General features: G+C 46.0%; 1 protein-coding gene across 10 annotated transcripts in view; it reads right to left on the bottom strand.

Annotated features, from left to right (window-relative positions):
- Positions 1-8,623, bottom strand: part of Mbnl2 (muscleblind like splicing regulator 2) — a 154,672-nt gene extending 146,049 nt beyond the window's left edge. For 6 of the 10 annotated variants that reach the window (XM_051160972.1, XM_051160974.1, XM_051160980.1 and 3 more), the window contains exon 1: positions 8,385-8,623. The gene's annotated coding sequence lies outside the window, so the exon portion shown is untranslated. The remainder of the gene's footprint in view (positions 1-8,384) is intronic. The other 4 variants (XM_051160976.1, XM_051160977.1, XM_051160979.1 and 1 more) reach the window with 2 other exon arrangements.
- Between the last annotated feature and the right edge of the window lie 6,660 nt (positions 8,624-15,283).

The raw sequence follows: 15,283 nt of genomic DNA, 5'->3' as shown, positions 1-15,283 counted from the left end.
TAGTGTCCCAGATCCCCACCCCACCCCTGAGTACAATGAATGGCACCATCATCTTCACCCTCTGGGAGCTTGTTGGGAGAGCAGCATCAGCCCCACCCCAGACTTACTGAATCAGAATCTACATCCTTAATAAGATCCCCAGGTGACTTGCGGGTACCTGAAAGTTGGAGCAGTGCTGTTCTGGTTTACCCCTTAGAGGCATCTGGCAGGAGGGCACCAGCCGCCTCCAAACCACACCAAGTACTTTCTTATCCTAAGGTTTGTTTCCAAGCAGGTCTTATGGCTGGCTTCAGGAGACTGTGACCGATCCATGAACAAGACAACCAATGTCTGGTGACACTTGACTCTAGAATTACCATCCTAACCGGTGACATCCTGAAAATACGTATCTTAAAAGGCAGATGCAAAAGTCTCGATAATTTTGCTTTTAAATGTTTCACCTTTGAAAAATCTATTTTTAAAGTCACCTGTACATATGAAATATGCAGCTATGACTGTTCCCTCATACACCCACTATTCTGTGGCTTTAAACATGACTATGAGCAAATGTTTGTCTCCAACAGGATCATTGCCAGGGACTCATGCTGAAGAGGGTAAAATAAGTGTAGGAGGCTGTGATCATTAATTTTGATTGTCAACTAGATGGGATTTAGAATTACCATGGCAACAAACCTCTGGGCAAGTCTGTGAGAAAGTTTTAAGATTGAGTGGACTGAGATGAGCAGATCCACCCTAAAATGTGGGTGGCTACCATTCAGAAGGGGGCGGGGGGGGGGGTCCTAGGTGAACGAAGAATGTCCTTTTCCATTCCTCGCCCTGACTTCCCTTTGGTGATGGACCACACCCTTGAACCATGAGCCAAGGCCAGCCTTCCCTTCTGCCTGGCACTTTTGTTCTGTATTTTGCCCAGCAACAAGAAGAATAAACAAATGACTGTTATGGACTCATGCAGGCTGGGATATGGTCCTTGAGTTTTCCTTACTTTTTTAAAAAATTATTTTCTTCTTTTATGTGTATTTAGTTTCCTAATTCTTCGCTAGCTCTCAGTGTCTCCTGGGTCACCGCTAATTCTTCTCAAGGCTCCTCCCTGCTGGTCAGCTGCCTGCTTCTCTCCACCCTTGCTGTCTGTGTGATAGTGAGTACGCATGACACCAATAGAGCTTCAAGACCTCTCTCTCGGGCTCAGAAACCGCCATCCTCTCCCCTCGTTGGCAAGGGTCGATAAGACAGCTCCACAGGTATACTCCACTACTGGCTAGAGCGCCACGTGGAAAGCTCACAGCTCATCACCATCTCTCCTCCTCCTCCCCCAACCCTCTCCCCTTCAGGTTTCTTCTTCTCTCTATACCGTTCCCAGTCACGGCACCATCAGCATCTCTTGTGATAGAAAGCACACTGTATTTCTGGCATTTCTGAGCTCTTGCAGCTTCTCTTATCGTCCCGTTGTGATGTCTTTCGGATCCTTTCTCCTCCACTTCTTCCTTGCATTATGCCCGGAATATTCTAATTTTTTTTCCTGTCCAATGCCATCAGTCTCAGCAAATGGTCTAACCACTAGGCCTATCTCATGGATTCCAATAGGATCTGTAGTAAATATCACATAGGTGTCGTAGGCTGTAAGATTAAAGTCTGCTGCGTGGCTCTTCCGCTCTACCCTCCCCTGTGGGTTCCAACTGTCCCCACGTCCTCCAACCCCGACGCCCTATCCGCAGTCCACTCTCCTCCCGGTTCCTCGGTCCCTGACCTCACCACTGATCCTCTTCCCTGACCCCTGAGCTCTCCACACTTTTTGACCATGCACTCCTACGATGAAACATTGTGTAAATCAGAAACAACCATCATAATAATAGTTCCTTATTTATAAACAGTGTTCTTGCATAACCATGCCAATGTGACCTACACATCATCAACTACACATGGAGATCAGCAGCTCAAAAGGATACACTAAATAGTATACAAGTTAAGCCCCCTCTTGGGAATGAACAGTCTAACCCTCAGCCTGGGTTGTAGACTTTGCACACTAGGGAGGCTGATACAAATGTTTGCACTTAGAGCCAGAGCAGGTGCTCCTTCCTTCCTGAAGCCCTGTCCACCGTCTGACCCCAGAGCAGCTCTTCTCTCCCAGCTTCTCAGAACTCTAAAACCACAGGCACTAAATTATCTACGTCATATACACTTCCTCAAGACTTTCAGTTTGATTAACTGAAGCTTGCATTTAGGATGCCAGAAATTTATAGATTTTTTTTTTTTTAGGATAATTCAATTTCTTAATTAAAAACATTACTGTCCTCTCCAAACTTCTAGGGTTGAGCCCTGTTCAGCTATGTAACATATATTGTATGAGAACTGCAAGTTAGACCCCAGTGTGTGTGATTCATTTCGCCCGTTAGACGTCACACGCATAGATTCCTGTCCGTTCCACTTTGGGGCTACTAAAACTTGTAGCATATTACTTACCCTCACACAAATCCTGTTTTCATTTAATTTGTTAAGCAGGAAATGGGTGTTCTGATCAATAGGGGAGATAGTAAACATAAAACCTGAAATAGCAAACATTTGTAGATGTGACTATTACACTCAGAATTTAATCAAATGGAGAATAAATATTTCTGAAATTTCTAACACAATTGGTCTTTCTACCTTGAGACCAAAGTTCTTTCTGTAAGTTATTTACTTCATCTCTCTTATTTATTCAGCTGAAAACCTACAATGCTGGCTATCTGTAGGACTTGAGAGGCTCAGAGGCCTGAATTTAAGTGGCGGCCAGGCAGGCTTTTGCTGCGACCAAGTCTTCAGAGAGTTCTTATCTTTTATCAGCTAACTGAGAGGGCTGTTGATGGGGCGGGGCTCCCGCAGTCTTCCAAGGTCCCTACTGCCCAGGGATCTACGTGTAAAGCTTGCTTGTGGCAAGTGCCCCTAAAATAGTCACGTCTACTGCCCACACCCATCTTTCTACCAGTTTAAGAGACTCGGTGAGATGCTCTCAGGGAGACAGAAGGCTGTGGAGTTGTTGATTTGGGCTGTTCTCTGGCCTTCGGGACATTATAACCCCTCACTTGTGCGTGGCTGGCTGGGTGTGGGGTCAGCCTCGGCTTCATCCTGCAGCCTAAGCCATCCAAGCTGAGAATGTCCGTCTCTGAGGCTGCCTTGGTCTAAACAAATCCTGTCTGATAAAGTGACATGCATCTATGTCCTCACACCTGGAGTGGGTAGCCCAGGCCAACCTAGAACTTACTATGTTACAAAGCATGCTTGTGAACTTCTGCCTCCAGCTCTTGAGTGCTAGTGACTGAGGCCTGCCCCACTATGCCTGGCTTTATGAGATAATAGGTTGGGATTGACCGGAGGCTTCTCGTATGCCAGGCAAGCATGCCACAGCTGGGTTAGACCCCCAGCCTCCTAACAAACACAAGCTTTAAAATCTACTAATAGCTCATCTCCTGGAGTTTTAGCCAGAGTGCCTTACTCAAGGTCCTCACTTCATAACTCCCCATTGGCGCTGCTGATGGAGACAGTGCCAGCAAATGCCCTTGTCCGGTACAAGGAGCCCCGCATCTGCTGATCATTCGTCTGAAGAAGTTGTGCTCTTATCTTATGTGGGAGGATCTGCTTTCCTAGCTTCTGTGCACGCAGGCGACTCAGCAATGAGACCTGCAGTGTTTCAGGAGCATGGCAGTCACTTCTGCTTCCACTAAGGTGACTTACACAGCTCTTCAATGCCAGCTTGCCATGGATGCTCCTAACCTTGGCCTAGCTCCTCTGTCGATGGAGACCCAGGGCCGATTAAAAAAAAAAGCTTTAAAAAGACAGGCTGCCTTCCTAGCCTCTGCTCTGAGCTCTGCCCCTAACTGCACCCTTTAGCCCCACATAGTTTGTATTTGTCCACAGAAAGGATGTTCAGGGGCAAAAAAAAAAAAAAAAAAAAAAATCTCCCAAACCACTACCATCAAAACAACTTACAGTTTAGAGGGGGAATCAACGAAGACAAAACAAACCCCTGCATTTATGAAAGAATGCGGGGACGTGTAAGCCTCCAGAGGCAGCTTCGAGTTTCCTCATAATTGCATCATGGGCTGCTGGCGGCAGGCAGCAGCTCAGGAGTGAGAGGGTCTAAGATTTCCTTTTGTTCACTGGCTAGCATTTAAGACTTTATAAATGACGTGCCCATCGTCCCCTTGCCACTAAGGACTGAAGCTCTGCTTGCCAATACTCAGAGTGAATGCTCCCAAAAGCCATCTCTTCTGGGTGCTTCAAGCACTCTGACACACTGTGGCTTACCTCTCTTTACGTTAATTATACAACACTAATGGTAGGGAATGCGGCAGAGGTGAAGAAAGTATGGACATCTAGCTAAAAAACAAAACAAAACAAAACAAAACACAAAAAAACGGAAACTGTTCTATCCCTAAACAGTAGAATCACATCTGGATTAAAATCAACATCTGGCGGCTAACAATGCTAGCCTGATGCAGAGCCTTTGAAATGTAGGATTTTATGGCAGTTGCGTTTGTACTTATTCACAAAGGCAAGTACTAGGTAGGTTGGTGTTTCCACAAAATGCAAGAGCCTGCCGGAAGGCCGCTGAACAAACACTTGTTGACTGACTGATAGACTCGCTGGCCCAGGAGACCTTAAACAATGCGGTCTTTGTCAAAACACTAAAGAACATGGTTGGGTCCAAGATGTTTTGTCATACTGTGGGGGAGTAAGGGAAGGCCAGCTTAAAACTTCACCACCCTCGCGCAGGCTCAGCAAAGAGAGCTGGAGCCTGACTGAACATACCTGTTTGCACCCAGTGCTGAGGCGGCTGTGGAGGTGGAGGCGGGGCCTAGCTGTGACAGAGCCCGGCCCTTGGAGGCCCAGGCCTGAAGCAAGCGCCCTACTATCACCTTTGACTCCTGGCTGAGACTATCACTCTTACAGCAAGAGGCACTTTGCACACATTTTCAAGAAGGAAAACAAAACCTGGACTGACTAAAATCCTGGAGGGGAAAAAAAAATCCAGCCAGTACTGTAACTGATCCATGAGGCCCAGATTACACCTATTTCATCCTCCACAGTGGGAGATGCCACGCTCCCGGCTCCACACGGCCTGTCTAACTAAACTGAATGGTTCTTTCCAGAAAGGAAGCTTGAGCTCCTAACCCTTCATTTTATTTTCCCCACAGTCTCTTCCCGTCTCTCCTCACAGGGCTTCAGGCTGGGCCCTCTGCAGCTTGTCCTGTTCTCTGTGGGTCCTGACCTTGGGGTTGGTCTGTGCTCACCTGATTGACTTTTGACCCGCGGGTTTGTCATGACTCCTGCCTGCTTTCCTCTCTCTGACACCCCTCACCCCCCACTGCCCACCTGCGTCCTCTTTGCCAGGTCTCTCTGCCTGACAAGACTGCAGTAGCTGTTAACCACCCCACGGCCTCTCAGGGACAGCCCTCTGTGGAGGTGCTGAAGTACCCAAACTATGTTTTCCACAAATGTTGCCTCTCATCCCTGTCCATCTCTTCCTTAACCTTTCACCTTTCACCTTTCACCCTCTGCAGTGCCCCCTACCTACTTCTGCACCGCTGCTCTTCTGTTATTTTGAAGTGTAGACCAGCCAACTAACTGCCTTTATTCCCACATTTTTCTGGCTGGTAAGGGAATGCGAGAAGAAAGGACAAGAAAATGTGTGTCAGACTGACCCAGCTCCTTCTCCAGGAGGAACTCGCTCAAGCTCAGTAGCTAAGTCCTCTTTTCCCAGTTCCTGCTGGAAATCCCCAGGGCCTGCTCTTGGATTTCTATGGCGCTCCTCCGGCTTGGGACTGGCTGGGAGCCATGTGATATTGATTTGTTTTCACCATGGCAACAGCAAATTAAAACAAGGAGCCTAGCGAAGGCAGGCTGTTAAGCGGTAAAGCTCCATGACCAGTATTTTTCACAGGCATCTTTTTCTGCCTTCCACCCAGTTTTCTTTCATATGCACCCCACTTTCACAATTTCATGCAGGAACTAAAGGAAAGCTAGCATGGAGCACTGGGCACCAGAGCTCGGCGAAGCCTCCTGCTGGAAGAGGCTGGCTGGCCCAACCTCTAGAACAGCAGACTAGATCGATGGAGGAAACTCAAACAACCACGCTTTGATTTCCTTGGAAATTTCATTTGTTGGCATAGGCATATACAGTCTTTGGGAAAATCATATGAAATTGACAGAGACTGTAGGGTTTTGTATTTGTGGCCTTATATCTTAGCATGCCAAGACCCTGGCAACAGTGTTGCCACCTTCGTACTTTACAAAACACAGGGCACCAAGAGACAAACAACTTTTGCTACTGTTGCTTGTACTTAGTCCCTCCCTAGAGTTCTAGAATAAGAGAAAGTGGAATAAACACTACCTGTTTCTGTGAAGAGAGGGAAACTGAGGTAGGCGTTTGCTCAAGGTGAAGTGGGCAGCTGGTCGTGGGGACCCCTGGGAACTGCAGTGTGCTCCAAGCCAAATTCTTTCTTTAAAAGACACCTCAATAAACACTAACCTTTCCCCTGATCCCTGCCATCAGGGTTGTCACACGAGTGCCACCTGTGACACAGGGTTAACAGCAGGCACTATTGTATTTTATTTCTTTGAGCCATCTGCGCCAGGATGTGGTGCTTTATCTGTGAAAGCAGCTGCCATCACCATCCAATCAACCTTGAACTTTGGTGGCATACCCTGGGCCTTAGATAATGGATCCAGGGGGACCTGGGATTGGGGACCCTGGTCCACACCATGAGCAATGAGCTAGGCCAGAAAGAAAGTGCAATTCAGCTCCCTGAGCTTCCCCACTCTTTTCACTGGCCTAGCCAGAAAAGCCTGCAGAAAACCTGTGCGGACAGACAGACAGACAGACAGACAGGCCGGTAGGAGAAGTCTCCCTATTTGGCCTGTGAAGCGCAATTGTGGCTTTAAATGCGAAGACATAACTCAAGTCCTGCCAACTGGGAGTTCGAATGTTCCTGGCCTGAACTGAGAGAAACAGTCCTCTCCACAAGCTGAATAAAAGAACACACAGCAGAAATAGTTGGGGGATGACGTCAGAAGTTCTGGGCTAGTGTCCTGCACTTCTCCTTGAAAGTAAAAACAGTGGGTCTAGAAGAATCTACGTGGCATTGCCCATATTCAAATGAGCACTGCTGTCCCTCAGAACGGAGCAAAAGAGAGGAAGAAAGTTCCTCTTATGTAGATGGTAAAAATGTCTCCTGTCTAATTTTTGTTCCTCATTGTTGCCTAAATACACATATGCCCTAATAGATATTTTCGTACTTACTCTTTGTCTTTTAAAGAGACAGAACGCTTTTTGAAGAACGTTGGAACAGTCATGGGGGTGGTGGTTAGGCAAGCTTTTTTTTTTCCCCTCCGCTCCAGTGCTTGCTAACTATTCTAAAAATGTTACACATTTATTGTAAACACATGCTTCCAAGGCCTAACAAAAAAGCAGGGTTCCCTCATGCCTGGCAGGAATTTAAAACGGAAAAGGGCAGAAAGAATTCGTTAACGCAGAGATCCTTCCCTTCTCCTGGGCCAAGTGTGTTAAAAATAAATCTGCTTCAGCCTTTTCTAGCCGCTGCTTCTCGGCAAGAAAGTTGATCTGGCTGGCCATAGTGAGAGCCCAGCTTTAAAAGCTAGCCAGCTCTCATTAAATTATTCTGCTGGCTGTGTGTTCTCATTAAAAATGCATACAGATCAGATAATTGCAGTAAGCATTATTAACCCAGCTTTACTTTTGAATATAATGGTCCCACTTTTAAGCTGGAAACAAAGACGGGGATGCCAGGAAAGGCAATGTAAACATTGTACTACAGTGTCTAAGACCAGGCAGGAAGCTACCTCTGCCATGGTGCTTAAAATGTGCTTTTGAAACTCAATTAAAGCCGTTGCCCTGTAGCACCAGGGTGGCCCCCGATTTCCAAGAAACAGACATATTTCGGCCCCAAACGTTCAACCGATGATTATTTACCATGATTTTTAAAACATTCTTAATTTTAAGTGTGTTTTCAAAGAATAAGATCCATGTAAACTTTATTCTTTAGCTCACTATGTCAGTAAAAACCTTGTCTATCTTGAGAAAATAACCTGCATCTTTCAGATAATTAAAAAATAATAAATGAATCTGTTCTTTAAATAAATAAATTTAAAACCTCGGTTTTATGCCTCACCCCAAACGGGGCGGCGCAGATTCCAGCTTTGCCATTTCTTGTTCTCAAATCCAAATGTTACGTAAAACTCCAGGGTTTCCTGCGAGTGTTCCCTTCGAATGAGTGGAATCCGGTCGCCCTGGCTTCCCTAAGCACACACACGGAATGCAGCACACTGCAGCAAACTCTTTAAACATTGAAGAAAAAAAAAAGGGGGGGGGGGGGTTGTTGTCGTCCTCCTACCGTGTTTAGCTCTGCTTCTCCTGTCCATGTACAGTGACCCCAAGAATATCTGGCAGGACCGAGTGGCCGCGGCTTCTCCACCGCATCATGAGGAAGGGGGGTCCATGCAAGTAGTTCTCCGTCCCTGTTTATTGTACTCTGCGAGCCGCCGGCCGTGGCTGGAAATTTTTACCTTCAGATGATGAAGCAAAGACAGTCTAAACTCTGTTGCTGCGAGCTGCAGCCCTTCCTTCCCACAGGCCCCGCCCAGGCGCGGCCGGCCAATCCCTGGCCAGCTCGTCAGCCCTCTCGTCTGAAACTGGCCCTCATAGGATGACTGACACAGCAACACGGCGCTGGCAGGCTCCGAAAACAGTGCGTCCATACTGATGGAAGAGGGATCTCCCTCTCCCGAAGAAAGCAGCGCTAGCACCGAGACAAAGTGGCACGTAACTGGCACAGCACAGAGAGGGGTAGCTCAGACAAGCATGCTTCCAGACAGACAGCCCAGAGCTGGGAGTTGCGTCGTAAACACTCCGGAAATCACGAAACTCCTAAGATGGCCAAGAAATCCAGTTGTATCCCTAAACTGAAGTCCTCACGCCAGTTGGACAAACACTGAATTGTGTGTATGTGTGTGTGTGTAATATGTGTGTGTGTGTGTGTGTGTGTGTGTGTGTGTGTGTGTGTGTGTATCCAATTCAGTGTTTGTCACGGAAAATAATACCTCACAGAACATTTGCATGCAATTCCCATGACCGAGGGAGAATAACCAAGTCAGAGCACACCTTCAAGAACAGAGCACGCTTGAAGCCCCAGCACACAGCTTTTCTGGAGGACAGATGTCATTGCAGTGGTTGGTGACTAGAACCCATGTATCTTCCATCTGAGTTTCCGGGGCACCAGGGACTTCAGTCAGGGAGCTTAGTATCTATACATTAAGCTTTGAGGCTCTTGGCTGGCACCCCAGGGGGACTGAGCGGGTCTTAAGTCCTCGCACGTCGGCCCACCCTGTCATTAATGCCTGACGCCATGTGCTGGATGGTGTTTACTGCTGAGAACGCTTGGAGCTGATCCAAGGGGCACCCTCCAGTCCCAGTCTACAAAAGATGGCCCAGAGACGCCAGCACTCCCCAAGAAAAAGCAAGAAGAAGAAGAAGAAGAAGAAGAAGAAGAAGAAGAAGAAGAAGAAGAAGAAGAAGAAGAAGAAGAAGAAGAAGAGAAAAAAAAAAAAAAAAAGAACGGAAAGGGTTATCCACCCCACCCCACCCCCACCTCACCCCAGCCAACAGCATTTCTGCACGGTTTGAAAAACAAAAACATATGGGGTTTAGACAACACAGTGAGCACACGTTTTCCTCCCACAATGCGCAACATTTTGGATCTTAAAAATTAAGTATCATGGTCCCGTGACTAACTCCCGGCAAGAACAAAGACCCTATTCATCTGGAAGATTGAGTCTAACTCTTTCTCTCTTTCTATTTTTTTTTTTTTTTTTTTTACAAGCAACTGTTTAATGCATCTGGATGGAGCAACAGAGTAGAATGCAATTTTTTTTTTTTAATTTTGCAATTGCATTCTTAAAATGTAGTATTTCTTGTGATTTGTGGACTGATTTTCTACAGTAGACTATCTTGTTTTATTACTTTTGATTTTAATACTTATTTATATTTTTAGTTAATATCATCATCTGTAGGCTTTGGTTGAGTCTGTTATTTTCTGAAAATTTAAGTTAGTTCCATTCAAACAGGTGGAAACCCTTTTCACTTAGGCCACACAGCCTGTGTGATCTCAGACTTAAATTATCTCTTCCACCTTCCCCTGCTTTTGACATAAAATACCTAATCTTCCAGACAGAGTTTCCCTGTGTAGCCTTGTCTGTGCTGGACTCGCTTTGTAGACCAGGCTGGCCTGGAACTCACATCAATCCGCCTGTCTCTGCCTCCTGAGTGCTGGGATTAAAGGCGTGCACCACCATGGCCGGCTCTGCCCAGCTCCATTTTCCTAATCTTATTCCTTAAAATGTAACCCCTGTCAAGATTCACTCTCACTCAAAGAAATTAAGTCTGGTAGGTTTTTTCCTCCTGGCTAGGCTTGAGCGGTGACCTCTTTCCTATGTGCTACAAAAGCTAAGTCACGGCCTCTGGGATTGCAGACCCTTCAGCTCCGGCCTGCCTTGTTGCCAGACAGGTTTTTCTGAAGTCATGTAAAGTCATGTTCCTTCTACACTCAAACCTGTCCCTCCATAAAATCCAAATTATAGGTTGTCAAGGTCCTGAAAAATGTGGCCCCTGCCTCTACAGTCAGCATTACCTCTACTGTCTTCCTAAGCAGGCCTCCCCTTTCCCTACCCCGTGTTTATCTGTTCCTTGCCCAGTGTGCACACCTTAGTCCCCCTGTCATTTCTTCAGTTGTGCCTGACCTCACCCACACTGGCTTCTCTGATGTTCAAAGGGCTTTCTGTACTGTTCATTGTCTCAGACTATTTTAAGCCCCTAACAATGTAGCCTTGTGTAGCTGGCTTGCCCGAGCTGATCTTGTCCTGTAGCTAGCTTGCCGGAGCTGATCTCCTTTCAGAAGGCTAGGTTTGCGTCCTACATTAATTAAGGGAGGCGCATGAAACATCTATGCAAGGGCTAGCGTGACAGAGGGGCCACTAAACGATGGCTATCCTTAGAGAAATGTCTATGTTGGACAAGAGGCCACATGCAAACACGTTATTTGTATTACAAGAAATGATACGTGTTGTACGAGCCCAACACTTGGCTTTTTTTTTTTTTCTTGACCTTCCTCTCCCACCACAATTTGAAATCCATTGTCAAAGCCTGTTGAGTTAAACACCTGATTACTTAGAGCATTTTACTTGCTCCTTCTCTGCCAATAGCCCCTTGTTCACTGGCTGACTTCCTCTGCCTTAGCTCTTGAAATAACAGCTGTCGTGTCGTGTGTTTGTTTCTTTCTCTTCCTCCCGAGCCTCTCATCTTGTCTCGTCTTCTTCTTCCTCATCTTCCTCTCTCTCTCTCTCCCGCCTACACTCTCTCTTTCTGAACCTATGATGTCCTACATGTGTAGGGCCCTGTATATCGTGTGTAAATTCTCCATCACCAAGCTGCACATAGCCCAGTCCTTTCATTGCTTTTTTAAAAAATTGTGATATGATTTTACTAAGTTGCCCAGGCTATTGACAACACACTCTGTGGCCAAAGGCAGCCTTCAGTTTGGGCTCCTGCACCCTCAAACTCTGAGGCAGCTGGGGTTCCAGGCCTGAGCATCAACCCTGGCAGTAGATGTGCCCTTGGCTTCCTTCAGGCCTTTGAGAGTACATCATCCAGAGAAGTTAACATTTTTTTTAAATCTTATTTTTCATATTTCTTTGCTTAAAACATTGTTAGGGACTGATCTGTACACATCCCCAGGCAAACTTTAGAGGCTGAGGAGGTAAGCCTTGAAGGGCTATGTAGAGATGGGGCACTTGGGTAATTAGGGTTAGATGACGTCATGGGGCCGGGACCTTCCTGAAGATATCTCTGTTTTTAAGAGAAGATACTGAAGAGGGGTGCTTTTCTCTTTCTGACTTGCTCACAGTGAGATGCCCTTCTTCAAGCCAAGAGGATAGTCCTCACCAGATGCAGACATTGCATGGGCACTCCCTCCCCTCAGAGCTCCAGCATTCCCTTATGAGAAAAATGGCTTTCTACTGTACAACCATGTCGTTTACAGGATTTTGTTAACATGGCAGTCCTAAGTTCGGATCCCCAGAGCCTCTGTGAAGCCTGCTGTGGCCTGTGCATCTACAAACCTAGAACTTGACAGTGAGTGAGGGCAGAAGAATCGCTGGAAGCTGATGTGCCAGCCAGCCAGTTAGGTCCACATACAGAGCAGCAAACTGCAAGACACCTGCCTCAAAAAAAGAGAAGACTGACTCCAAGCTATCCTCAGACCTCCACATGCTATCCTTACACATTTCCCCACAAATTCACACACCCAAATCCACATCACACACACATACACGCCACATACAACACACACATATACACTTACACACATATATGCCCACATTTCTCTCTCTTTCTGCCTCTCTCTCTCTCTCTCTCTCTTTCTCTCTCTCTCTCAGTACATAATATAAACTCTCTCCCTCTTTGAGTTGCTCTTAAGTAAAATATGTTAACTTCTCCACCTGCCTTCAATGACTCCACAGAGCCTCTGCAGTTCTAAGGCAATCGGAGGCCATCTTTGCAGGGAACGATTCCCTGACCCACGGGCTGAGCCTAGGTCCACCTGTTGTTTTCTCTCACAGCCCGTGACTCAGAGCTTCTCAAGTTCTATGGTGCATGCAAATCCCCACAGGATCTTGTTAAAGCACAGATCCAGTCTCAGGAGTTCCTGGGTGAGCACTGAGACCCCGCTCTCCTAACGAGCTCCCAGGTGAGCATGCTGCTGCCTGTCCCGGATGACTCTCCAAACGGCACAGTTTTACAGGTGCTTTTCTCTCTGCCGCTTTTACTATAGAGTATGGTTATACATTAATTTGGTTAATTATTTATTTCAGGTTTGCCTTCCCTGTCAGCTTGTGAGCACCAGAAGACAGCAAAGCTCTCTTTTCGCTAATCTTTAGGCACATGGGAGGAAGCGACCAACTACAATGCACATTAAAGGGACAGACTGACAAATGCGACCACTGTAGAACCAAGCTGAATTTCCCTCCTTTTCTGTTTCCTTCTTAACCCCTCCACTACTTCCTTGTCCTCATTCTCTACTTTTTATAGATCCATATAAATTTCTTGAAAGTATGTAAAGAAACTGAGTTGATATGTAAAAAATTAAAGAAAACAAAGCAAAAAAACCCAAAAAAACAAAAACAAAAAACAAAAAAACCCACCCCTGTAGTCTTTATCGATGCTACATGTTAAGGAGAAAGGAAATGGCTAAGAAACAAACATAAAACACATCCAGGTGACACGTCAGGGCATAGTCAATGGCACTTGCTTATAATCCCAGCACTCTGAAGGCAGATGAAGGATACTATGAGTTCAAGGCCAACCTCGTCTAAGTGGAGAGTTCAGGGTTAGCCTGGGATACTTAGCAAGATTCTATTATGAATAAAAAAACAAAAAACAAAACAAAAAAAAAACCCTGCTGAGTATACATTATAGCAGGATTGCCTCACACACATCAGGTTTCCTGTCCGACTCCAAGGAAAAAAAAAAAAAAAAGATTGTGTCCAAAGTAAGAAGGAAACAGAAAAACAGAACAGCTAAAATTAAAGATACTTTTGATTTGTCCGATAGCAGCTATCAGCAATGATGAGTTCTAGATCCGTTTGTTCATGTCAAATATGAGAATGATCAAGAAAACAACCATAGGACGAACACAAAGATTCTTGGACATAGTGGCCCCGTCTGGATTTCTTGGCATCTAGACCCCACTCCTCACTTGCAGAGATCACTTAGCTTCACCTTGGTCTTGAATTACAATTATTTTGATAATGTTTTTTTGCTGAATTAGTATTTCTTTTATTAAAGGACATTTCTATTATGCACTTCCCTTTTCCCCCAAGAGAAGTATGGGGGTTTGAATGATGTGTGCGTTTGAACACTTGGTCCCCAGCTGATGGTGCTGTACGGGAGGTTAAAGAACCTTTAGGAGGTAGAGCCTTGCAGGAAGATGTGCATCACTGTGGAACTGGCTTTGAGAGTGCATACTCTCTCTCACCCTCCCTCCCTCCCTCCTTCCCTCTGTCCCTCCCTCCTTCCCTCTGTCCCTCCCTCCTTCCCTCTGTCCCTCCTTCCCTCCCCCTCAATTCCCCCCCCACCCCGTCTCCTTCCTGTGTATGAGTGATCTGCCAGCTTCCTGTTCCCACTGCCATACCTTCCTGGCCGCGATGGACTTTCTCCCTCCTGGAACTACAAGCAACAATAAATCCTTTTCGTCTCTAAATTGCTTTTCGTCACGGTATTATTGTAGCAGCAGAAAAGTGTCTAATACAAGAAACGAGAACGCTTTTCTTGTCAGCAGCTTATCCCTAGTATTGGGGATGTACAGTTATTGAACAGGCAACTAAATAGGTGTTGGATGGCTAAGTGGTTGAATGGCTTAAAGGGACAAGGTTGAAATGGCACCAGCGAGAAAACAAGGGATCGATGGAGATGCCACAGAAGTGATGCATCTAATATGTAATGTCTGTGTGCATAGACAGACAGACAGTATAGGTCTCCTTTGAGTATCAATACACTATATATAGTACTATATGCATAAACTATATATGGCACATATATATGGTAATAGATGTATCTTGGGCACTTACTACAAATGAAAAATGTATGATATATACGTATATATGCACCTATGTGTGTCTGTATATGTGCATATATGTCTACTGTGTGTGTGTTTTATGAAGTTTGGATACAGGGAGGAAAGCAGAGGTGACATTGAAGCTAAGAGGCCCATTGCATAGCAAATGCACCTCCTTTGATGGTCAACACAAAGTCAGTAAGTTTTCAAGCAAGGAGAGCGTTACTTTTTGATGATGTTTAGCGTGGCAGTGAATCCAAGAGTGCCCTGGTTAGTTTTGTTTGTTTGTTTGCTTGCTTGTCAACTTGACACAGGCTAGAGTCACCTGAAAAGAGAAAATTTCAATTGAAAAAGGCGTCTCCATAGATGGGCTTTGTAGGCAAGACTGTGGCAAACGTTCTTGAGTCATGACTGGTGCGTGAGAGGCCAGTCCACTGTGGGTGGAGCCATCCCTGGGCAGGTGATCCTGGGGTGTAGGCTGAGGCAGGCAGCAGTTAGCTTCAGTTCCTTCCTCTGGGGTGCCCCATGATGAGCTGTGGTTGGATGTGTAAGCCATGTAGACCCTTCCCTCCTCAATGTTTCGGGCGTGGTGTTTTATCACAGCTGTAGAAACCCTAACTAAACCATGG

The sequence above is a fragment of the Acomys russatus genome, chromosome 18 (assembly GCF_903995435.1).
Source record: "Acomys russatus chromosome 18, mAcoRus1.1, whole genome shotgun sequence".
In the NCBI taxonomy this organism is placed as follows: domain Eukaryota; kingdom Metazoa; phylum Chordata; class Mammalia; order Rodentia; family Muridae; genus Acomys; species Acomys russatus.
Note: the sequence above shows the minus strand (reverse complement) of the source record. Positions and strands in the feature narration are given on the sequence as shown.